The 24,930-nt window shown below is 41.4% G+C and overlaps 1 protein-coding gene and 1 pseudogene across 1 annotated transcript in view; both read right to left on the reverse strand.

The window, feature by feature from the left end:
* Positions 1-24,930, reverse strand: part of LOC126618225 (probable LRR receptor-like serine/threonine-protein kinase At3g47570) — a 107,026-nt gene that overhangs the window by 59,269 nt on the left and 22,827 nt on the right. The gene's annotated exons all lie outside the window — the stretch shown is intronic.
* On the reverse strand, positions 9,753-14,744 carry LOC126618228 (probable LRR receptor-like serine/threonine-protein kinase At3g47570; annotated as a pseudogene).

The raw sequence follows: 24,930 nt of genomic DNA on the forward strand, positions 1-24,930 counted from the left end.
TTTTGTAAATCATCCCCCCGGGATGGGGGCTTCGAGATCTTTTCCTTTCGGAGCAAATAATCATATTGCTCGATGTGCTGGGCTAGTTCATACATATCTAGGAAGTTTGCCCCCAAGAATTTCTTTTTATATTCCATATCTAGGTTGTTCAAAGCGATTCTAACGAATTCAACTTCAGGGAGAGGTACTCGGCACCAATTTCTGGCCGATTTAAACCTAGTTAAGTATTCCATTGGTGATTCATTAGACGCTTGAGCCATCTTAGCTAATGATGAGACTGACATTTCCATGCCCGGTCGGTAGAATTGTTCACGGAACTTTTCGACCAGTTCTTCCCAACTCTGTATGGAATTAGGTAGGAGGTTGATGTACCAAGCAAATGCCGAACCTGTTAGCGAGAAGTTGAATAGTCGCAGTTTGTAGAAGTCACTACTAACATCTCCGTATTGCGCCGTGAATCGAGCCATATGTTTCAGCGATGATAAGGACGATTCCCTAGCAAAAAGGTTGAAATATGGGATATTGAAACCTTTAGGATATTCAACTTCTCTACGTAAGCAGGGTATGGATGGATGAATTTTGGGAACTTCGGCCCTTTCTTCAAGGCCGACCCAATCATCCTTTAGACATCGATAATATCGACCGAGGCTACTTCCATTATCTAGTCGGATCCGTCTGATCTACTGCTTGATCCACTTCTTTTTTTCCAAGTTAATCATTTTGAACCGAGTAGATCCTGTTTCGGCCTGCAATGAATTACTTCTGAGTGGAAGTTGTTGGGACTGATCAATAGGTCCTCATTCGAAGGCTCTACTAACCAATAGTTCGAGCAATTTGGTGTGTGTGTCACCATTATTCCGTATCACCTCGAGCAAACTATTCATTTTTTGGCTAACTGCCTGTTTAACTTGCTGAGATTTCTCGTCAAGTCGTCTTCGAAGAAACGACCGAGTTGGGGGATCAGAACCCTTACCACCATCTTCATCGCAGTTCTCCACTATTCCTTCAACAAAAACATCTGCGGTTTTGTGGAGAACTTGTGTGTTGCGAGGTTGGGGACCGAGACAAACTTCTTTTTCTCGGTGTGTTACACTTACAGCCTCAGGTGTCACAGTAACAAGAGGATTATGTGCATGTGACAAATTTTGTACCGGGCTCTGAACTGGTAGGTTGGTCATTGACTTTCCCATGATTATTTTCTTTTTAACCGATCGTGTTTCGACGGGCATGAACTTCGTAGTTTTAGCATTGGGTCCCACTGGGCGTGCCAAAATGTTGACCCTAAAAACTACCAAACCTACGTGGCGTGCAGGCCGGGTAACTAATAAGCTAGCTACGTCCTTTAGTTGTGTGCAGTGCGTGCCAACTCGACGGCTGAGCTCGGCCAATGAGTAAAATTTGTTGATATTGCGTTGGGTGCGCTACTGACTTCTTAGCCTTGCGACTGCGGCTGATGAAGGAACTTGTCTCGGCCTTCGGGTTCTAGAGCTTGAAGACAAGGCTGCTAGTTCTGCGAAGTTCATAAATCATCGGCATCGAATTCGGTCATAGTGATTATATTCGTAAAAATATAAGCGCGCTGAATCAACACTAAACTATACGGGCATAGATACTCAAAGCAGATGTGCGTCTTAATCGTAAATGTAGTTCGGCCGTCAGAATACTGAACTCTAAATCCCACTTGTGAATATCTAATCATAAAACAACTCGGCGTTCAATGTGCCGAGCCTAGCAATCTGTAACACCTCACTTCGCCGAGAAGGTTAATGAGACGGCCTCTACCGATAAGGATTCGAAAATCCTTCTCGACCGAGACTTGGATAAGTAACCAGTCGGCCTCGACATAATGCTGTTTATCCAAACTGAAGGTGCCTCTTGGTTGGCTGATTCCACGACAACAGTGCTGTTTATCCAAACTGAAGGTGTTCGCCGGTTGCCTTCATAGTGCTGTTTATCCAAACTGAAGGTGTGTCGGTGGGAAAAGAAAACACAAATCTCAAGGTTGTTGAGAGGTTTTGCATAAAGCGAGAGTTTGCGTAGAGCAATTTGTGTGTTGAATTGGAGGGGCTTTAGAATGATGCCGCCCCTTCTTATTTTTAGCAGCCAATTTCATCCTGACCGCACCATAACTATACTCGGACTGGGATTCTCAATCCTAATCTATCCAAGCCTCGACCAGTCCTACCTCCACTAGGATTCTGAACCAAACTCTTTATCCGGCCACATTCTCTTCTCAAATCTCAGCATCCTCATCCTATGAGGACTCCTTATTATACTAGGATTCGTCCTACCTTATCAATCCGTCTTAACCTAGGGTTCAGCTGATCTTAACCAAGCGGCCCATAATAATTGGAATTCGCGATGGTTTTAGAATTATACTACCAAGCCGAGAACAACTCCTTCCTCTGCCCACACCAATATTTTGGGCCCAAACACCCACCCTGGCTATTATTCCAAATGGACCACCACCATCACTGCACCCACTACAACCAACATCACCATATCTCACTTTCTCCGTACGATATAAGATTTCCGAAACATGTAATTTTTCATCCTATCATTTTCGATAATATGTGGAATAAATAAGAATCATAGGCTTTTGCTTCCATCAAAGCATTTCTGCATATTTTGAGTGCTCACTTTTTGTAAACCATTCCAGCAAAAGCCATAGAAGCAGTGGCAAGAAAAAGAAAAAGAGAAATGAAAACCCTAAAAAAGCAATGCCTTCTCATGCGAAGAAAAGCAGCAGAGGTTGAATTGCTTTGGTGAGTACGTAGTGGAAAACATCTTGCTCAATGATGTCCATTCCCCTTTGAGCAGCATTGGTTTGTTCTTCTTATGTCTTTTCTTAAACTTTGAGGTATGAATATCTAATTGCACTCATTTTTCCAACAATCACATCCGTAAGCATCCGCTCCTTTGGTGATATTGCACAACAAGATAGTCATATCTGCATCATTGCAACCAAGCATTCTTCTTTCTTTGCTTTGGCTGGGCCACAATTGTTACGTTTGGATGTAACTCTTTCTTGTACTATGTCATCATTAACATCACCATCCGCTTCGAGGTCAAGCAAAGTCATAGCTATGAATTGGTAAATGCTTAGATCATTTTTGAACATGTCATCGGTAGGTTTTTTTCCTGTGAACATTTCTAGCAACAGTATCCCGTAGCTGTAAACATCTCTCCCAATATGGAAACTTGGCCCCCAATGCCATACTCTGCCATTTTTAGCAAACAAACATGTGTATCTTATCATAGCACTCGTAGTCCAGCTCAACAAAGCTCTTTAAGAATTAGTTAGTTCTAAGATTTGCATGGTTAATTACTCTGTAAACTAATCCTCTTATTGTCACTCCTAATTAATCAAACTTAGGTGAGTTTATAAAATTGGACGTATCCAGAGTTCCCGACTTGTATTTTATCGACATTTCATTCAATTGGTTCCAAAGATTGTTATTTACTCTCTGCTCCTTCTCCTTGAGATAAAGTTTATTAATATTTTCTAAGTACGATTTCATGAAGTCAATGTGGAATTCGATTAGCCATGACATATAAACTAAGAAATCATAGGCAAGTGACTTTTACAAATAGGTAACTTCGTTACAAATTTTTACGTAATGAGAAAAAAAATCTCATATTAAATTATGGTCTGCAACGTGAGATTCACAAATGTAGAGCAATCAAGAATTTAAAAAAAATTCCCCAGAGCGCTTTTATTGCAGTGGCAAAAAGGAATCATGAATCATGATTATACAGTTTTTTGTGTGGATTCGATTCCTACTTATTCTTATCCCCACTAATAACTAACTGTTTAACCTATTAGCAAAAAGTACAATTTAAAGTAAGCACGCACGCACACTATAAATCCAATTCATTACAAGGAAGCAAGCACACTATCACACACCTATTTTTACTTCTCACACACTTATCACAGTTTTCGGCCTTCGGATTTAAAGCACACTGGTCGCCTTTCATTGTTCCTCCAATTCATACATATACGATAAAAAATAGTAAATACGAATTTGAAATCTCCAAGTCATACAAACGAAAGTACTACGTTCAATTTAACATGCACAACATCGTCAAGGCAAAGGTAAAAGCAATATAATAGGAAAAAGATAAAGATAAACAAAAACCACAATACAGCAATACCTTCTCATGTGAAGCAGCAGAGCGGCAAAGGTCGAACAGCTCCTGTGAGTACAGAGTGGAAAACATTCTTGCTCAGCGATGTCCATTCCCCTTTGAGCAGCATTGCTTTGTCCTTCTTAAGCGTTTTCTTAAACTTTGAGGTACGAGTCTCTGATTGCACTCATTTTTCTGACAACCGTGTCCATAAGCATTCGATCCCTTGGTGATGCAAGAGAGTCCTATCTTACACTACTGCAACTAAGCATTCTTCTAATTTCTTTGCTTTGTCTAGGCCACGATTGTTACGTCTGGGCGTAACTCTTTCTCTTACTATGTCATCGTTGACATCACCATCTGCCTCGAGGTCAATCAGCAATGAAGGGTCAACAACGTCCATCACATGCTCAGGCAAAGCCATGGCTGCAAAATGGTAAATGCTTAGACCATCTTTGAACATGTCATCGGTAGGTCTTTTTCCCGTGAACATTTCTACCAACAATATCCCGTAGCTGTAAACATCTCCCATTATTGAACCTTGGCCTCCCATCCCATACTCTGGCATTGTTAGCAAACAAACATGTGTATCTTATCATAGTACTCATAGTTCAGCTCAACAAAGCTCTTTAAGAATTAGTTAGTTCTAAGACTTGCATGGTTAATTACTCTGTAAAAAAAAAAAATTGGGGCTTTTAGAGATAAGGACTTATTAAAGATGATTTTTAGAATATAACCTGCAAGGTTTTTAACATCTAAAAAATATCTTTCATTTCAATGCACCATGACATGTCCCTTATAATAATACCACATATTTTACCACAATTTACATGGTTGCCATCTTAATTTTATAGAATGTAACCTACACTTCCTGATTTCAAAAACGTAATAGAAGGGGCGTGCAATTTTTCTTTTAAAATCCTTTCGAAGATTTTGGCGAATCGTTTGAAGCTGTTGTTGCCCAAATTAATCTCGCCTATGCAGAATGCCTTTGTTATGGATAGGCAAATCCAAGATAATATTGGGATTGCTCACAAATTGTTCCACTTTCTGAAGCTGAGAAAAGCTAAGTGGAAGTATGAATTGGGTATTAAACTTGATATGCACAAGGCGTATGATCGAGTTGAATGGGATTTCTTAGAAGCGGTTTTGCTGAAGTTGGGCTTCTGTAGGGGTTGGACCAATTTGATCATGAACTGTGTGTGTATAGTGGAGTTTGCGGTGTTACTTAATGGTCAACCTGGGCATCGGTTTACCCCTTCTCGTGGAATCAGGCAAGGAGACCCTCTATCTCCTTATTTGTTTCTCTTGGTTAGTGATGTTCTTTCCCTGCTTATCTAGTGTGGTGTTGATGATGAGATGATTAATGGTGTTTGTATGAATCCCTCGGGCCCTACTATATTGCACTTGTTCTTTGCGGACGACACATTAATATTTCTCCAGGCAAATCGTCATAATTGTGAAAAATATCATGCAAATTCTAAACAAGTATTGTTTAGCTTCGGGACTACAGGTTAGTCTCCGCAAGTCCAGTGTGTATTTCGGCAGAAATGCTCCTCCTCAATTGCGTGCTCAACTTAGCTCCATCCTGGGAATGCCTTTAGTTTATGATCCGGGGGATTATCTTGGCCTATCGACCATTTAGGGGAGATCCAAAAGATAAAGCCTTGCTTACATGAAGGGGAGAGTTCTTGGAAAGCTTTAGGGATGGAAACAGTCATCTCTATCTCTTGTAGGTAAAGAAGTTTTAATCAAAGCTGTGATTCAGGTTATACTTAAATTCCCAATTGCTGTGTGTAAAGACCTAGACACTCTTGTTGCCCCTTTTTGGTGGGGAGATATTGAAGGTCAAAGAAAGATCCATTGGATGAGCTGAGAAAAGTTGGCTCAGCCTAAGTGTGACGGGGGTTTAAGATTTCGGAACTTCCAGGACGTTAATGACGCTTTGCTTGTTAAACAATGTTGGAGGCTTATTCATAATCCTAACTCCATGTGGGCTCGGACTCTTAAGGCTCAATATTTTCCCTACTCTTCCTTCTTCGATGCTAAACTTGGGAGTCGGGCCTCGTGGGCTTGGGCTAGCCTTTTGGTGGGACGGGATATCCTCAAAGCTGGTGCCTATTGGCAAATTCTCAACGGCAGGGATACTAGACTTTGGATTGATAGGTGGCTGCCTTCGCTCCTTCTTGGTGGTCCAGTTCCCCGAGGTAATAATCATATTACTATGAATACGAAGGTTTCCTCCCTTATATGCCAGAGTACCAGATCTTGGGACCTCGCCTTCTTATGTCCGTTCATTTCGGATAAGGAGGTCAATGTTATTCTTGCCACCCATCTGGGAAATTTGTCTACCCCATATCGGTTGATTTGGACAGCGGAGAAATGTGGCAGGTACTTGGTTAGGTCGGGTTACCATTGGATTCATTCTAGGAGGCTGAGGGTGGGGGCTTCTATCTCTTCAGATGCTTTACTCTGGAAGGCTGTTTGGAAAATTAATGCACCTCCCAAAATTCGCAACTTCATACAGAGAGCTATCAATGAGACATTGTCCACAATGAGGGGTTTAGTCTTGAGATGGTCGGCCTCCTCACCCGTGTGCCCAATCTGTAAGAATCAAGAGGAATGTAATTATGTATTTAATGCTATGGCTGTTGTCCATTGCCAGGTGATGCATGTTATTTCTTTCTCTGTTGCTTCCTCTTGGGAGGCAAAGGCTCCAAGCTCCCATATTGCTACATTTATCCCTGCTTCTACCTGACTAGTTCCTCGTTGGTGTCCTCCTTCCGACCCCTACATTAAAATTAACATGGATGCTAGCTGGTCCCCGGTGGATGGTAGGGTTTGTTTGGCTGCGGTGTTGCGTGATGATCTAGGCCAATTTGTGGCGGCTCAGAAGCTTGCTATTATGGCTCGGTCGGTGGTGTTTGTGGAGGTAATGGCGATGCTTAAGGGGTGCAAGTTGGCAGCCGACCTTGGTTTTGGTTGGGTTGTTGCGGAATCGGATTCTTTAGAGGTAGTCTCCTCTTTGAATGGGGATATCTCTAATGGCAGCTGGGAAGTGTTCCCTATATTTCAAAATATCTTGAGAGTAGGGACCTCTTTTCAGGGATGTCGCTGGTCTTGGGTTCCAAGACTGGCCAACCAGACGGCGGACCTTTTGGCGTCGAGGAAGAACATGGAGATGTGCGATCAAACTTGGGTCATACGACCCCCATCTTCATTGATTCACATTCTTAACAAGAATGGCCTTCCTTGCCCTCCGTAAGTGTCGAGTGCTGTGGTGGTGTGTTGGGACGACGCTTGGCCTTTGTGGCAGCGTCTCTTGGCTATTGACCCACACACTGCCCTTCTTTTGTATTGCTTTGTTTGTCCCTCTGTGGACTCTCCTTGTATTGTTGGCTTTTGCCTTGGTTATGTGTATTTCCAATATTCGAAAAAAATAAAAAATAAAAACATTCATATCATAGAATTGAAAACAAAACATGAAAGCAGGCTACAATTGCACCTGTAATCAATGAAAATTTTCAAATTTTAAAATGGCAACTGTCACAAAACAGTATTTTAGGCATTGTTACCTTCTACAACTCCATAAAAATCTGTTTGAAGCTACAATAAAAAGAGAAATTATTGTTCGGTTTAACGATTCGATGCCTTCATCGGAACCTAAGAATCACTTGTAAGCTACGGTTTGTATTTTTATTATTTTAATCAACTCAACAGTTGGTACGGTTTGTGTTGTTGTGGAAAAAGTGTGTAGCTCTCCTAATCAACACACTAGTGGATGCTTGTGTAGCTTGTTGGTACAGTTGGTATGTTTAGGTTCGATAGTTTTCATTGTTTTAGCAAGAATAGATTATTTTGCAATGCACACCATATGTTTGTTGAAAGCCTATGTGGTAAATTTGCCTTTGGTGGTTTTGTTTTTAATTTAGAAACGGCCAATTAGGTCTGATCAATTCGATACAGTCAGTTAGGTACGCTATATACGATGTGAAGCACAAATGGAAACATTGTAAGTAGAATAGGATGTGATGTGAAGGTGGAGGATGAAATCTCATTGAAAAATAGTGTAATGTACATCGTAGCTGGGTAGGGATTGAGGATATGGCCTAAAGTATTTGCTGGCTGTGAAGTGCCATCATTTTTTTGAATTTTTATATGGTCATTTAGGTCCGATCGGTATGATCAGTTAGGAACATTACTTAGGATAGGTTCAATCATTTCGGTACAGTCAATAAGGTATAGAAAACTTATGTTTGATTCCAAACAACACCTGATGACTTATATTTGATTTTGAACAACACCAGATTAACCATTGCTGCCATTGAAAAACTTATATATGTTTGCTCAGTTCTCTGAGCTTGACAATGATTTTTACAATAATGGGTTGCCTTCAATTCCAACACCAATCAGCAATCCCAGATTGGATTGCGGGTTCAAAAGCGTGGAAATTGCCAGTCAATATCACAACAGCTTCACAAAAACTATAGGTACAGTTGACGATGAGTAATAAAACTGAAATCATCGGAAAAAAAATAGTTCTATCGATTTCGGGTTCAGTATATAGAAAAGAAGCGTGAACATCGTCATCAGCAGAGGAGGAAAAAGCTTCAATGCCGCCAAAGATGGGGAATTCCATTGTAACCGAAAGAGAAGAGATGTGAAGAATCAATAAATACAAAACATTAAAGCATTGATTTGTACATAAGGGTAAATAGGGAAACTAAAACTACAATAATTCTATAAAAAAATATGATTAAATATGACATGAAATACTATAATCTGACGTGGAGGATTATTTTTAGTTTTTAATCTTCCATACGGTATTATTAAAAAAACAATCTTATTTAGGTATTAAAATGAAATTTTCTAAAAAAAATTCCTCTTACTGTTACCTCCAATTAATCAAACTTAGCTGAGTATATATAACTGGATGTATCCAGACTTGTATTTTATCGACATTTCATTCAATCAATTCTAAAGATTGTTATTTAATCTCTGCTTCTTCTTCCTTGAGATAAAGTTTATTTATATTTTCTGAGTACGATTTCATGTAGTCAATGTGGAATTCGACTGCATTGGACTAGACTGGACTACTTGTTGGACTCACTAAGTTTTATTGGACTGAACTGGACTACTTATTAGTGTAATCCAGTGTTTGTTTCGCACGAAGATTAAGTTTAATGGGATTAGCAAGTACTCGCTCTGACTAACCCCTTCGCTAAAAGTTCTTAGCGAGAACCCTCATTTCTCACGGGATTGATAAGCCGGTCTTCGAGAGCATTGCTCCCTCCTCATTCTCGGTTGTCCTCCTCCTCGCTCATCCTCCTCGCTTGTCCTACTCGTCCTCATCTAGGAAATTTCAAATTCGACAACCTATTTCTATGATTTTGTTTTGTAGATTGTTAAATTATTATTGGGTTCTAATCGATTTTTTTGTTTTCGGTTCAAAATCGATGAAATTATTATTGGATTCTAATTGATTCCTCGTATAATCCTTTTAGTTATACTTAGATATACCTTCTTATAATTTGAAGAAATCAAAATCAGTTATGATTTCGATGATCGATCTTTTGATCTACCTTTATTTTCCATATATTGAGTGAATTCTCCAGCCCCTTTGCCTATTTGGACAGTCTAGTTTGAGATGATATAGTAGTTGATAGATTGAGTGCATCAGTCATTTTAATGTCCACCGGGATAGCAGTTTTGTTGTAGCTTTGTATAATTGTGATACGATATGATACTTTTACCATTGCCATTCCATAAGTTTCATCTGGTCCCATAGGGTGACTCACAGGGTTAACTTAGTTGTTCAATTGACGTTTGCGAGAAAATGGTGGTATCCTTGTTGTTCAGAAATAATTTTTAATTTTGATCAGAAAGATTGTCAATTTTTGTTTTTTTTCTTCAATTTTATGGTTTTGAGCACAGTAGCAGCATCCTTTCCTTTTACTATATAGTATATACTTGTTGCACAAGAGAAGTACCAAGTATTGTGTAGGTCCTTACCAATGCTTGTTCTCTCAGCTAACGCAACTATATATATTTGGTGGTGAGGATTTACTTCTATGAGGTATTTCGTTATCCAATTTCTTCAAAGTGGTGGTGTTACTAGGTTTGCCAGATCCTCATGGATGAAGCCACTAGTTACAGCATGATTATAGTTTTCTATTGAGTAGAATCATCATTTCTAGGTGTAGCGCCTCTTTGAGCTTTGATTGTGAAAGAGGAAAAAATTTCCTCTGTAACTTGTTAGAAATAGTTGTGATTGTGACTATGTATTGTATCTAACACTTGTGGCTTTTACTTGTTCGTTCACACCTCATTTTGTTATTTCATTGTGTTGGATTGGCGGTCCATTTTTTACGGGTACCATGCATGTAGAGGCTTCCTTATTGGTAATGTAGGTAGGAAATGGTATGCTATGTTGAGGTTGGGGTTCTTGTCTTGTTTCGTTATGTGTCTAAAATTTGTGAGTGAGTGTGAGATGAGTGAGTTGGGTGTGAAATGGTTGGCCATTCATGTCTGATCTTGGTCTTCAACACCCCTAGGCGTTTGAACTCAGATTTCTATCTTTAAGTATATGCATTCTTCAGATGCTGACTTAAAACCAACTTAGTAAAAAGGATTCAATGTTAACGATTGATCTCATTTTCTTTTAAACAGTTTGATTCAGATTTGATTTAAAGAGGAAATAGCGCTTTTGAGCATTTCGTCTCTTGACTTCCTAAGGTTAATTGTTTCTTGTTATCAGACGTACTAGAAAGGTCGACATATAAAGGATAAATACAATAAAGGTCATCAATTGTTTAGAAACTTTCCCTATACTGACAATCTCATATTGTTGGCTTGTTGAGAAGTGACCTAGAACAAGACAATGATTGGTACTCTTGTGTTCACATGGGGTAAGCTTTTGTTTGTGCCTTTTGATCTTGTTAGGAAATAGAAAGGAATTAGAAATATGCAAATTAAAAAGGAATAGATTCTATTGAATAAGTTTACAACTAAATGAATCCAAAGCCTTTGCTCTAAAAATATTGTGCTATTGTTGAGACCTCTACTGATTCTATTGGAGTTTCAGTTACATATTTTCACATAAAGCAATATACTTAAGACTAGGACAACATGAAGTTTTGCATCTTTGTTTATTTCTGAGTTTACTTCTTTTGATATAGTTGCCTTGTATCATGCTTACTTCTTTTGTCTAAGCTTAATTATGATGTCCAGTGGAAGAGTTAAGTTTTCTAGGCATGTGCTTTTACCTTCTATGTATGTAACAGGGACTTTTGTTGATTTACATGGAAAGGAGACTCATTAGCATTCCTGAATTCTGTGAGACGGGAGTTGTTGTTGTGTTAAACTTGGGAAATCTTGAATGCCATACACTCAGTTTTGGGACTCAATTCAGCTCATAACAACAAGATTTCTGAAGACATCCTTTAACAACATTTGTGTATGAAGTTTATTGTATTTATTTCTTATTGTAACATTTGCTTGTAGAATTTCTTATATATGTTCTACACATGGCTTTTTGTGTAATATTTATTGTATTTATTTTCAAGTAGGCCTTGAAGTTTCAAACATTGGATGTAAATTTTATCAACTGATACAATTTCTCACAACGTGGTATTCAACATTATTTAGGCATTAGATTTCTTTAGTAAAAAAAAAAAAGATCCATTTTCACTTATTTATATTATCCTGCCTCTTAGTCCAACACTACACCAAACGCTTCACTAAGTCTAGTTTAGTCTATTCTAAGTTAGTCCAGCTTAGTCCCTGAAGCTAGTACAGTCCGAGATAGTTCAGTGCAACAAACACACCCTTTAAGAATTAGTTAGTTCTAAGACTTGCATGGTTAATTACTCTGTAAAAAAAAAAATTCCTCTTACTGTTACTTCTAATTAATCAAACTTAGCTGAGTATATATAACTGGATGTATCCAGACTTGTATTTTATCGACATTTCATTCAATCAATTCTAAAGATTGTTATTTAATCTCTGCTTCTTCTTCCTTGAGATAAAGTTTATTAATATTTTCTGAGTACGATTTCATGAAGTCAATGTGGAATTCGATTAGCCATGACATATATAAACTAAGAAATCACATGCAATTGAATTTTACAAATAAATACTTTCGTTACAAATTTTTACGTTATGATTTTTTGTTTGTCAAAAAAAAAAAAGAATTAATAGTAAAAGTTATTAGGAACACAAAAAAGAAACAGAATGATTGAAGCTCATTATTCATACCTGGAGGAATGGAGCCTACAAAACCCTTTAGCTGAGATGACATGGTTTGACTGAAAGAGGGATCATTTGATGTTTTGAAGAGGAACCCTGCTAAACCAAAATCCCCAACATGAGCTACCATATCTTCATCAAGAAGTATGTTGCTCGGCTTTAGATCACAATGAACAATGGAGGTTTCACAATGGTGATGGAGATAAGCTAATGCAAAAGCAACATCAATGGCAACGTTCAATCTTTGCATAAAACTCAATCTATTAATTTGAGATTGCTTCTCATCTCTTGAATACAACCACGAGCCTAGACTTTCATTTTCCACAAACTCGAAAACTAGGCTTTTGAAGTCCTTGCCTTGATTATCAATGCTTGAGCATGTAGTTATGATCTTGAGAAGATTACGGTGCCTAACACTTCTTAAAGCTTTGCATTCATCAATGAAACTCTTAGAAGCTCCTTATTGTTGAAGGTTTAATACCTTAACAACAACTATTGTTCCATCATTAGGAATTACCCCTTTATAAACAGAATTGAAACTTCCTAAACCAATCAAATTATCTACAGAGAACCTTCTGAGTAGGTGTTGACCCTAAAAACTACCAAGCCTACGTCTTTCGATCGTGTGCGGGGAGTGCCAACTCGTTAGCCAAGCTCAGCCGGGGAGTAAAATATGCTGATGTTGTGTTGAGTGCGCGTCTGACTTTTCGATCTTGCCACTGGGTCGAGGAAGGAACACGTCTCGACCTTCGGGTTCTAGAACCTAAAGACAAGGCTGCTAGTTCTGCTAAGTTCACAAATTGTCGGTGTCGGGTTTGGTCACAGTGATTATATTTGTGCAAGTATAAGCATGTTAAACATGCTCCAGACTATACGGACACAAATACTCAAAGAAATAAATGTCTTAACCGTGAATGTGGTTCGGCAGTCGGAATGCCTAACTCTAAAAGATACTTGTGAATATCCAATCATAAAACAACTCAACTTTCAAAGTGCCGAGCCTAGTAATCTGTAACACCTCATTTCATCGAGAAAGCTAATGAGATGACCTCTGCCAATAAGGACTCGAAAATCCTTCTTAACCGAGACTTGGATAGATAACCAGTCAGCCTCGACGCAGTGCTGTTTTCCAAACTGAAAGTGTTCCGTGGTCAGCTAATTCTACAACAACAGTGTTATTTATCCAACTGAAGATGCCACCAGTTGCCTTCACAGTGCTGTTTACCCAAACTGAAGATGTGTTGGCGGAAAAAGAAAATAAAAATCTCAAGATCGTTGAGAGGTTTTGCGTAGAGCTAGAGTTTGCGCAGGGCAGTTTGTGTGTTGAATTGGAGAGAGCTGAAATGTTGCACAATGGGTTGTATTTATAGCAACAGGCCTGCTCTTGACTGAACTAGAGATGTACTCGAATTAGGACCCCTCAATCCGATCCGATTAGGTTTCGGCCAATCCTAGTTCCAACAGGTCTTTGAACCAAGCTCTATAATGAACTAGATTCATTCCTACTTCTTAGCGCCTTCAGCGTTAAGACTCCATGTTGTACCAGGATTCAACTACATCGTCTTTTCCCATATCAATCCTTCTTATACTAGGACTTGGCCGAATATGACTAAAAGGCTCATGGTGTCTTAGCCGGCCCATGATACTCCTAGAAGACCGTTGGGCTGAGAATAGCTCTAAACTTGGCCCAAATTATCATTTTGAGCCCAAACATTGCCCCCTCGCTTCTGAGGTCTTCGGCCTATAACTCCTAGCCGAGCCTTGACCTTGAAAAAGTGAAATCAAACCCTTGTTATCTCTAAAAGGCATCGAAATGTCTCGAAAATCCCAACCACTTGCACAAATTTATGAAGCATGGTTACACGATCCTAATTTTGTCAGATGCCCTGCCATGTGGCCAATCCTCAGCTCATTTGTCAGTCTTCAATAATGACATTCAAATCGTGCAAACATCGAAACGTCTCTTCACCATTAAATTCATCGTCACACGTAAACGTGCATCCTTGATCCACGAGTTTTTCGGTCCTTTCACCTGGATTCTTTGAATATCCATCATGATTATTAAATCCTCCGGTCGATTTTATCCCCTTTTTTTTAAAACTAAACTGTTGATCTTCCTCCCAAAATGCCTATAAATACTCAACTCTTCTTCATTCAAATTTAACGCTTTCAAAATTTTCGAATCTCTTGCCGGTTGCTTTCAAACTTAGAAAAGAAAACATACTTTCAATCCCGGAAAACCTTCATCTTCAATGGCTACCAACACATTTATTACTAAGTTCGTCGAGGAATGCAACATGTGTCGAAGCATCACTGATAGGAACACCATCAAGACCATCAGATTCGAGGACGAGCCAAATGATCTTCATCAAACTCTCGGCCCACTATTCAAGAATGATGTCCCAAAAACCAGCCTCCCAATCGATATTGCTCTCTCTGGGTATAAATTCGATCTGGACTTGAAGAACATTTTCGAAGATAGCTCTGTCAAAGCCTTGATGCAAGGAGATCAAAGGCCGTCGAAAGATGACGCGCATAAGCTGCACAAAAATTTCTTTAACTACAACACCTTGATACCCCACTTCGCCAATTGGGAAGGGGAAGCCCTCAAAAGGGTAGACCATGGGGCCTTCTTATTCGATTGGTACAACAAGTATATTTTCTGTGCCAAATCGAATAAATGCCTGGCCGAGAACATACCAATTACCGAAGCCCTAGCCAGCGGTCATGTCTTGGCCTTTAGCCCGCCATCCTAGCCAATCTCAATCAGTGTTTAGCAGATGCTTCTGTAGGGAAGATCGACCCTCACCAAAATGGCCCGTTATGGGTCTTCTAGCTCTGGCTGTAAGTCTATTTCACGACGTTGTAGCCAGAAGTCCCGAGCTTCAACCCTTCTGAGGCAATGGGCCTGGAACTAGCCTCACACCCTGAAGCCGATCTCCGAACGTCATGAGGATCATTTAACATTACTCGTGACCTACCCTACGGTTGTGAAGCCCGACGAGGAAGCTGGGAAGTCTATCATCCCAACTTCGTGGCTCGTCAGCTCGGCTAACTCCAAGGGTGCCCCATACCATTCCTTGATTCTCGCTCGTTTTTAAGTCGAGAGCACCTTTCCGACTCTTCGGAGAGAGAATGTGAGATAGCCGAGAGGAGGTTAGAGGAGCGATGTTCCTAGTTTTGCCCCTTCATTGACTGGTGGGATGCTTATACTAAGGACTTATTCAATGTTTTGGTTGAGGAAATCTCCAAGAATCTTTTTGGCGATCGACCCAAAAAGACTATCATCCCAAAATCCAAAGAAACAACCCAAGGTATATACCTCCTTACTTTTCTTGTTTATCTATTTATTTCGAACTTCATTTTAACCCAAACTGTGTTTTTAGGTGGTCGTACTATAAAACGGGTCGATGTGGTGGCAATGGTCGCGGCCAAAAAGAAATTCGTCCATTTTCCCAAGAAGGCTGCGACCATCACTCATCCTTCAGCCAAAATAACTCCAACTGTGGCCCCTACTACAATAGTCGTGTCGAGTAAACGGCTTTGCCCAGAGGTCGAAACGACATGCGACGTTGCCCAACCTAAAAAACGCATTAAAAAGAAGGCAAAGAAAGGGGAACGGGAAATTCACGTTATATCAAGTCAAACCACGGGAGTAACCACTCTGAGTGTCCCTTTTCTTTCTCATATAGTCCCGGCCTCGACGAGAGTGCCGCAAAACCTCTCGGTTCAAACGACCGAAGTCCAACCTACCACGGAGGTCGTGGTCGAAGCAGCCGTTGCACCATTGGCTGAGGGTCTTACGACTTCAGGGCCAGCTGTTGCCCCTGAAGTCAGCCGAGTAGCTACCATCTTAGAGAAAGATGCCACCACGGTTGAGAAGATTTCTCCCTTTAAGCCAAAGAAGGCTCCGATGATCATTCTGGAAGAAGAGGTATGATTATTCTCCTTTTGCCTTTTTACTCAAACTTTATTCTTGACTGATGACCAATCTTTTCCTTGTCTAGGAGGACGAGAGCGATGGACCCCCACCGGTGAGGCAGCCTAAACTAGCTGACATTCCAACTTCTTATCCCCAGCCAGCAGTCGAGGCAGCCGACCAGGTCAAACCTCCCTTGGCCAAAGTTGGTACTGGGCCTGAAACAGTGCCTTTAGTTGAACTGGAGGCAACAACATAGACCCCAGTTCATCCTCACGATCAAGACCTCGGCATTCCGCCTCAGGAAGTTACCTCAGCTTTTGTAAGTCTTGATCATTTCCTTTTGTTAATTCCATTATTGCAATTCTAAACCAGGAAAAATAAACTGTCAGGTGCCTGACCACTCATTTCACCGAAAATGCTATGCGTTGAAGGGCGTTATTTACATCTCTTGGCCACCTTAGTGGCCATCAAATGTAGACAGCCTTCATCGGCCGTGTGAATTAAGAGGTTGTTTTAAACACTGGGCTTGGCCATTAAGCTTCCTAGGTTAGTGCAACGAATCAGCAAACATGGCCGAGGTTTCTTCTCGGCAGATCTATCACGACTTCCTTATCTGCTATTCTTTTGGATTCTTCTTTACTAACTTCTTCTTTGTGCAGCCTTTATGTGAAGTCGAGCTCGACGTCATCCTCTCGAGTACTTCGGGGACGGCTGGTCCTTCAACCACTTAGGCCGAGCCTGTTACAGCTGCGACCAAATCTAACCCATTCGCCATGCTGCAAAAAATTCTATCTTTCTCAGAACTCACACGAGAAATTCTCAGTGGGTCACCCATCCTGGGATTGCTCTTTTGCGAACTCGCTTAACTTCGGAGTTCCTACGGAACTCGAAGCTAGTGAGCTCCCAAAAGGCCTCATGCTAGGTAGAGATGGGAATATACATATAAAGCTTACAGGATCCACTCCCCTAAACGATGTGGGATGTTACAATCCACCCCCTTAGGGGCCCGACGTCCTCGTCGGCACACTTCTGGCCAGGTATTGGCTCTGATACCAAATTGTCACGTCACGGCCCGGACCCCCACCACATCCCGGGCTTGACTACACCGTAGCACGATATTGTCCGCTTTGGGCCCAGACCACACCCTCACGGCTTTGTTTCTGGGAACTCACACGAGAACTTCCCACTGGGTCACCCATCCTGGGATTGCTCTCGTGCAAACTCGCTTAACTTCGGAGTTCCTACGGAACCCAAAGCCAGTGAGCTCCCAAAAGGCCTCGTGTTGTTTCTAGGAACTCACATGAGAACTTCCTGGTGGGTATCTCATAAACTCGGTTAACTTCAGAGTTCTTACAAAACCCGAAGCTAATGAGCTCCCGAAAGGCCTCGTGCTAGCTAAAGATGGGAATATACATATAAGGCTTACATGATCCATTCCCTTAGGCGATGTGGGATGTTACAATCCACCCCTCTTAGGGGCCCGACGTCCTCGTCGGCACACTTCTGGCCAGGGATTGGCTCTGATACCAAATTGTCACATCCCGGCCCAGGCCCCCACCACATCTCGGGTTCGACTCCACCGTAGCACGATATTGTCCGCTTTGGGCCTCGACCAATCCCTCACGGCTTTGTTTTTGGGAACTCACACGAGAACTTCCCAGTGGGTCACCCATCCTGGGATTGCTCTCGCGCAAACTCGCTTAACTTCGGAGTTCCTACGAAACTCGAAGCCAGTGAGCTTCCAAAATGTCTCGTGCTAGGTGGAGATGGGAATATACATATAAGGCTTACATGATCCACTCCCCTAGGCAATGTGGGATGTTACAGCAAAGGTCTCGATTATGTGGGAAAGTGTATGAACGACCTTGCATCCAGTGGCCTACTGAGCAACAAAAATGTCGTCCGCCTGTTTTTTCTCCTAGAGCGAACTCGAGAATATTTCGATATCTTCGAGAGAGCCCTTCGGGCAGAGGACAACCTTAAGGCTGCACTGGTCACTCAAAAAACTTTCCGCCCAGGGCTCAAAGCAATAAGAGCGAAGAAGGAAAGATTGGCCAATCTCGATCGTCAGATTGCCAAACTTCAACATTAGAGGTCGACCATTGCTTCTGAGCTTGCAAATGATTTTGAGTTGAGCAAATCTCGTTTGGCTGAATACGGGCTGGCGCGAAGCGAATCGAACAGCTGAGGATGAACAAGAGGACACAGCAGGTTGAGGTCACAATGGGTGAAGTAAAGTGGTTGGAATTGAAGGCAGCTCTTGAAGCCTTTCTTCCTTTGACCCCTTAAGACTTTGTCTTTAGTAATTAGTTGTTGCATTCTTTAACTTTGCTTGTACCCTCTTTGAAAATCAATACAACTTCTCTATTCGTGCATTTCCCAAGTGATCGGGTAATGTTTCTTTAAAAATTTCCCTTTCACTGGTAATTTATGAATTAAACCAGTCTGATCCTTATGGTGGTATGCCCATTTGCCAAGGATTTTATGGACGACAAATGATCCTTCCTAATTCGGTGACCATTTCCCGAATCTAGGGTTTTTAGTTCCCACGGGCAGCACGGTTTGCCAAACTAACTCTCCATCGTCGAACATTTTTTGTTTGACTCGCTCGGAAATCTTTTTATATGCCACCAATAAATTATAAGCATCAAACCGAACTTCCTCCAAGTCTTCTAACTCTTGTCTCATGGCCTGATTGTATTCGGCACTGAACAAACTACTTTGTTTAATTGCTCGCAACGAGTTTATACTTAGCTAAACTGGTAACATCGCTTCATGCCCATAAGTCAACACATATGGGGTCATCCCGGTTGCTGATCGGAGTGAAGTTCTGTGGAGCCAAAAATATTCATTAGGCAACACGTGGACTTTTGGACAAAAGGGGACAAAAATACCCTTGAGGCATACCGGGATTCCTACGCTCGAGCAGCGGGCAATCATCTTTCAACCAAGTCAAAAGTGCCCAAAATAGGTAACAATTTAAAGCCTATTTCATCAAATCCTTTCTATAAGGTAATTCCCAAAATCTAATTTATTCTATATGTTTTATATTCCATTATTTAGCTAATAAATTAGCTAAATAATATATTCCTTTCATATTTCCTAAAATTGACTAATTAAGGGATTAATTACTTAATCAACCCCTTAATTATCAATTAAACCACCACTTTACAACCAAAAAACATACCAAAGGTCGGTTACCCACTAGGGCCGGCCATGCCTTTTATTTCTTGCTTTTTGCTGCCATTTTCTTTCCGTTTTATGACATTCAAATAGCTAGTTAATTAGGTTATTATTATTTGCCAATTAACTAGCCAATTATTTCCATAACTCCCCAAAATAACTAGCCCATTATCTCCATAACCCCCCAAAATAAATCATCCTTGGCCTAAAGGCCGGCCACACCCTTCCTCTCCTATATATTGGTTCCCATTTTCACCAAACACTAATTCCATTCTCTTACAAAAAATCTCAAATACTCTAAACACTATTTCTCTCTAAATTTCTAACTTTGGCATCGGAGGTTCTTCGGCCAAAGCCCCCCCCCAATCCATCATGGGCGCGTGAGGCTTTTGGCCTTAACCTAAGGTGCTAGTTGTTTAACTTCCACAAGTTCGATAGGCCCATAATGCTTTGTTTAACTTCCATATACCAGGCTTTTCTTTTACCATTTTTTCGATAATACCGATCAAAACCTTATTACTTGCTTCGGCCTGTCCATTCGCCTACGGGTAATACGGCGTGGACTAATCAAGTTGAATTTTCAAGCTCGCCGTGTATTCTTTAAATCTATTAGATGCAAAGATTGTCCCGTTGTCTATTATGATTGTTTTTGGTACACCGAATCTGGTCACGATGTATTCTTCCACAAAATTACAAACTTCTTTAGATGTTAACTCGGCGTATGACTTTGCTTTGATCCATTTGGTGAAGTAGTCCGTCGCAACGAGTATCCATGCATGTTTTGCTGACCCGGAAGATGGCGTAATTTTACCGATTACGTCCATGGCCTATCCTCTGAACGCCCATGGTTTGGTGACCGAGTGAAGTAATTCAGCCAGGACTCTCTATATAGGCCCATGAATTTGACACTGTGCACATCCTCGTGCGTACTCAATACAATCTTACAATATACTCAGCCAGAAATAGCCGTGTCGGCGAAGCAACCAGCGCATCTTCCGTCTGAATTGATGAGCCCCGTGAATTCCTTCGTGCACCTCTGTAATTGTTTGGGTGGCCTTTTGCGGGCTAAGGCACAATAATAATAGATCGTCCTAACCTTTTCGGTACAACTCATTTTGGTATATTACGTAATTCGTGGCATGAACCCTTATCATGCGGTCATGTTTGCCACTAGGGTTGTCGAGATATCACATAATTAACCTTCTCCAGTCATCTGGTATTGCCTCGACTGCGCAGACGTCTACAACATCTTCTTGTTCCAACAGCGAAGGTAAGGACATGACTTATGTAAGGACCACGCGATCGCGTTGGAGAACTTGTTGATTAATCAGAGCGGGGTGCGATCGTCGTGCTACGGGTATTACCCCGTCTATCTCACCCCCCAGGAGTTATGCTCCAGAGGCTATTTGAGCCGGTTCGTCTCGTCGGTGTTTTAGACTCGGGAGATGTGTTTGAATGTAATACCATCGAACGACGCGGCCAAATAGTTGGCAACCATATGATAAGGCACCAGAGTACAACTCATGCAACGAAAAGTTCCATTGAGTTCGTTAATCACAAGTTCCGAATAGCTGAGGACGAGGACGCGGGTTGCTCGCAAGTCGTGAAGGACGTGATTATTCGTATTCGGCCTGATTATTCGTATAATCGAAATTGAGCTTGAGGGAAAAATACCAACGGTGTTGATCTAGAGATTGAATGACAATTCCAATACCAGCTGAGACTGAAGTACTAGAACCATCAAAATACATCGTCCAATAGTTATCACACGTGTCCACCATGCCAATTTCGACGTCATTGCCCCCAAAACCATATGGGGAAGGGTGTTAGGCCAAGAAATCAGCCAATGCTTGGCCCTTGACAGCTTTCTGGGGCACGTATTGCAAACTAAATTTGGACAGTGCTGTCCACTTCCCAATTTGGCCTTTTACTATTGACCGAGTGAGCATGTAACAGATAATGTCGGTCTGGGTGATGACCTGAGTGACTGATGGAAACATGTAATGCCTGAGTTTTGACGCGGCGAAAAATAAGGCCAGGCAAAGCTCTCGACAGTGGAATAATTTATCTCAGGTAGGTTGAGATTCCGACTAAGATATAAAATAGCTGCTTAAGCCCAGTGTCGTTGTCTTGCACAAGAAGACAGCCGATAGATTCCTCAACCCCTGAGATATACAGCTTGAGGGGTTTACAGCCCTGAGGTGGCACAAGGACGGGTGGGGTCGTGAGAGAGACTTTGATTTGTGTGAAAGCATCCTGATGCTCGTCACGCTATTCAAAGTGGTCAGAATCCTTTAGTTTCAAGAGCGTGCAAAAAGCTTTCATTTTTTCTACCGAATTAGCAATGAAGCGGTGGAGAAAATTGATTTTGCTGAGTAAAGACTGTAGTTGTTTCTTAGTTATCGGTGATGGGGAGTTGATGATTGCTCGAGCCTTATTCTCATCCACCTCGATACCACAATCATGTACAAAGAAACCCAAAAAGTTGCATGCTGATATGCCGAATGCGCATTTGGCACGGTTCATTTTAAGGCTATGTTGGCACATACGAAAGAAAGTTTGCCGAAGGTCATCTAAATGCGTTCGGAAGTGCTTCGATTTTACACCACGTCGTCGATGTATACTTCTATGATCGTACCAATCAAGTCATGAAAGATGGTATTCATAGCATGTTGGTATGTGGCACCAGCATTTTTAAGGCCGAATGGCATGACTACTCATTCAAAAGTCTCGAGTGCCCTGGGCAACGAAATGCGGTTTTGTGAACATCGGCTTCGGCGATAAAGATTTAGTTGTAGCCAGCTTGACCGTCCATGAAAGACAACAATAAATGATTGGCTGCAGCATCAATTAACAAATCTGAGATTGGCATCAGATATTCATCTTTGGGGGTTGTCAAATTCAAATTATGAAAATTGATGGAAATGCGTAGAGCACCACTTTTCTTTAACACTGGTATGATATTCGCCAACCATTCGACGTATCAAGAGGTGCAAATAAACTCGACTTTTAAAAGTCAAACTAGTTTATCTTTTATGCCAAGTTGTACTTCGGTCGAGAATCGCGGGAGGGTTGGCGAAAAGGCTCTTGCAACCAGCTTTGATGCATAATTCATGCTAGACGAGGGTTCGATATAGACCAGGCATTGCATGGTAACTCCAAGCAAAACAATCTTAAATTCGTTGAGTAATTTACAAAGTTCAGTCTTCATGGGTTGGAGCAACAAAGCACTAATAAATAACAGTTGAGCGTCCTTGGCTGTTCTAACATTTATTTCCTTTAATGGGTCTTTGACTTGGGGCCAACTATCTTCGAGCTACGCTGGGACAGCTTGGACTTTGTCAAGGGAAATGATGGGACCATTATCTCATTCGGCGAGAAACTCCATGAGGTTTACGCCCGAATTCGGTTGTTTAGAAATAGTGGGCCAGCAATCTTTCCATGGTAGATGCAACTGTGGCCTGGCGTTCAGCCTGTTTGGTGTCAGACATCGAGATCGGTAATGAGGTCAACCAACCCAAGTCTCACTGAATCCTGGTGAACAGTCTCGGCGCCAATCTCGATGGCTTTCTGAACTGAAATTTGAGTCGGCCATCCTTCATCGTTGAAACCTTACAAGGTGATGTAGCCGACATAGTCCTCATAGTAATGTGCCTGGATCATGTTAGCTTCGAGTGGCTGATTATCGGCCGAATAAACCACGACTGATTTGTCGTCCTAGAAGATGAGGACTTGATATAAAGACGAAGTGATACAACATGTTTGATGGATTCAATCCCGACCGAGCAATACGTTATATTCGGTCTTTGAGTCGACTATGAAGAACGTCGTCATGTGATTGCGATCTGCGACAGTTACTTCTAACGGAAATACCCCATTGGTATGGGATTTATCATCGACGAAGCTGCTCATGGTGACCCCCTGATGGAATAAGTTCGTCGTTAGAGCGACGTAGTGCTTTCATGATGGAGACGGGTATGATATTGACCGTTGCTTCACAATCGACAAAGATTTTGGAAACTGGATATCCTTGGATGTGAGTTGTAACATACAAAGACTTCAAATGATGGAGGTTGGCCGAGGAAGAGCTGGGAAACAACTCGGTAATAGCTATTTTGAGTTTGTCTTCTTTTGTGGTCAGCTTGATCTCTTCAGTGGCCATAAAATCGACCTGTATGGCTTCTTTGGCAACAACGTCTCCATCTAGGCAATTTGGTTGAGACGCGGTTAGCTAGAACTCGGCGAGTAAGACATGAACCATGCTGATTTATGTTATCGATGGCCGAATGACCCATCGAGTAGCGATCTACTTCCGAACTTTCTGGCGATGTGTCATTCGTATGGGTAATGTTGGCTTGGTTTTCCTCAGCTGGCGCTGGAGTATGTTTCTGTGATATGTCTACGGGAGCCTTCTCGATCAGTTCATTGGCCTTGGGTTCATCGGAAAGTGGAATTGGGTCTGGGACTTGTGTTGTGGCACGAGCTTGCTTCTGATATATGATACGGGCATCTCTGATGTCAAGGTAAGCAACTAATCATGCGATGCGTTCTATTTCATCGACCATAAGGCCGAAGAGGAAGACGACTGAAAAAACTTTGAAATGGTACTGCAAATATTGAAGGTCCTCGAGAGAGAAGGGAAGTTCAGTTGTGTCAATATCAGTGTATGGATCTACATCAAAGCCGAAGACTCGAGCCTCACGTATATGCTGGAACCTAGCTTTCAACCCCGAGTCTGAAGTTTTTTGGATGATTCGTTCAGCATCAGGGCATGTTAGAATGAGATCAATAGTATATTGGCATGCTTTCGACAAACCGTATAAGTCATTAGCCGAATGTTTTTTTTTGTGAAATTCCCGCGTGTATTCTAAAACCTCCCCAAGGAACAGTGGATGTAGATTTCGTTTGACTCTGATCAACGATTCTTGTGTGGGTAGCAGGGACAGTTTGCTCTCGGCTTCCTTTAGGAAGTACTCGAAGCAACTTTCATTTCTCTAGGCCGAAGAAGGAATTTGATCCGCTTTTCAGATTCCTCAATTATGGTTTCAAAGTCACGATCGATTACCTGCTTTCCTTGGAGCAATTCGGTCATAATCGTCAGAGGTTGTCGTTCATCTTCATTGTTGCGCGCATAATAATCTTCGTTATAAAATGATGCGTCGAAATCAAGGCGTCGTTTTACCGAAGACGGATTAGTATCTTGTACTTGAGGACCAAGCCTATTAAAAACCTTATGGCATTGGCCTATACCAAGCACTTTTTGGGGTGTCACCGCAGTTGTGGGCACTTCTTTCGGCTTATCTAGAACGACGTTCACTTTGCACTGACTACATAGGATCATTTGTTTTTCAGTTTCCTCGACGCTAGAATTCGACGTTGAGTCGACAATAGCCGATCCAGTTAAATATTGGGGTGGCTCGTTTGAGAATAAATCAATTTTCAATCGTAGC

The sequence above is a fragment of the Malus sylvestris genome, chromosome 4 (assembly GCF_916048215.2).
Source record: "Malus sylvestris chromosome 4, drMalSylv7.2, whole genome shotgun sequence".
NCBI classification, from domain to species: domain Eukaryota; kingdom Viridiplantae; phylum Streptophyta; class Magnoliopsida; order Rosales; family Rosaceae; genus Malus; species Malus sylvestris.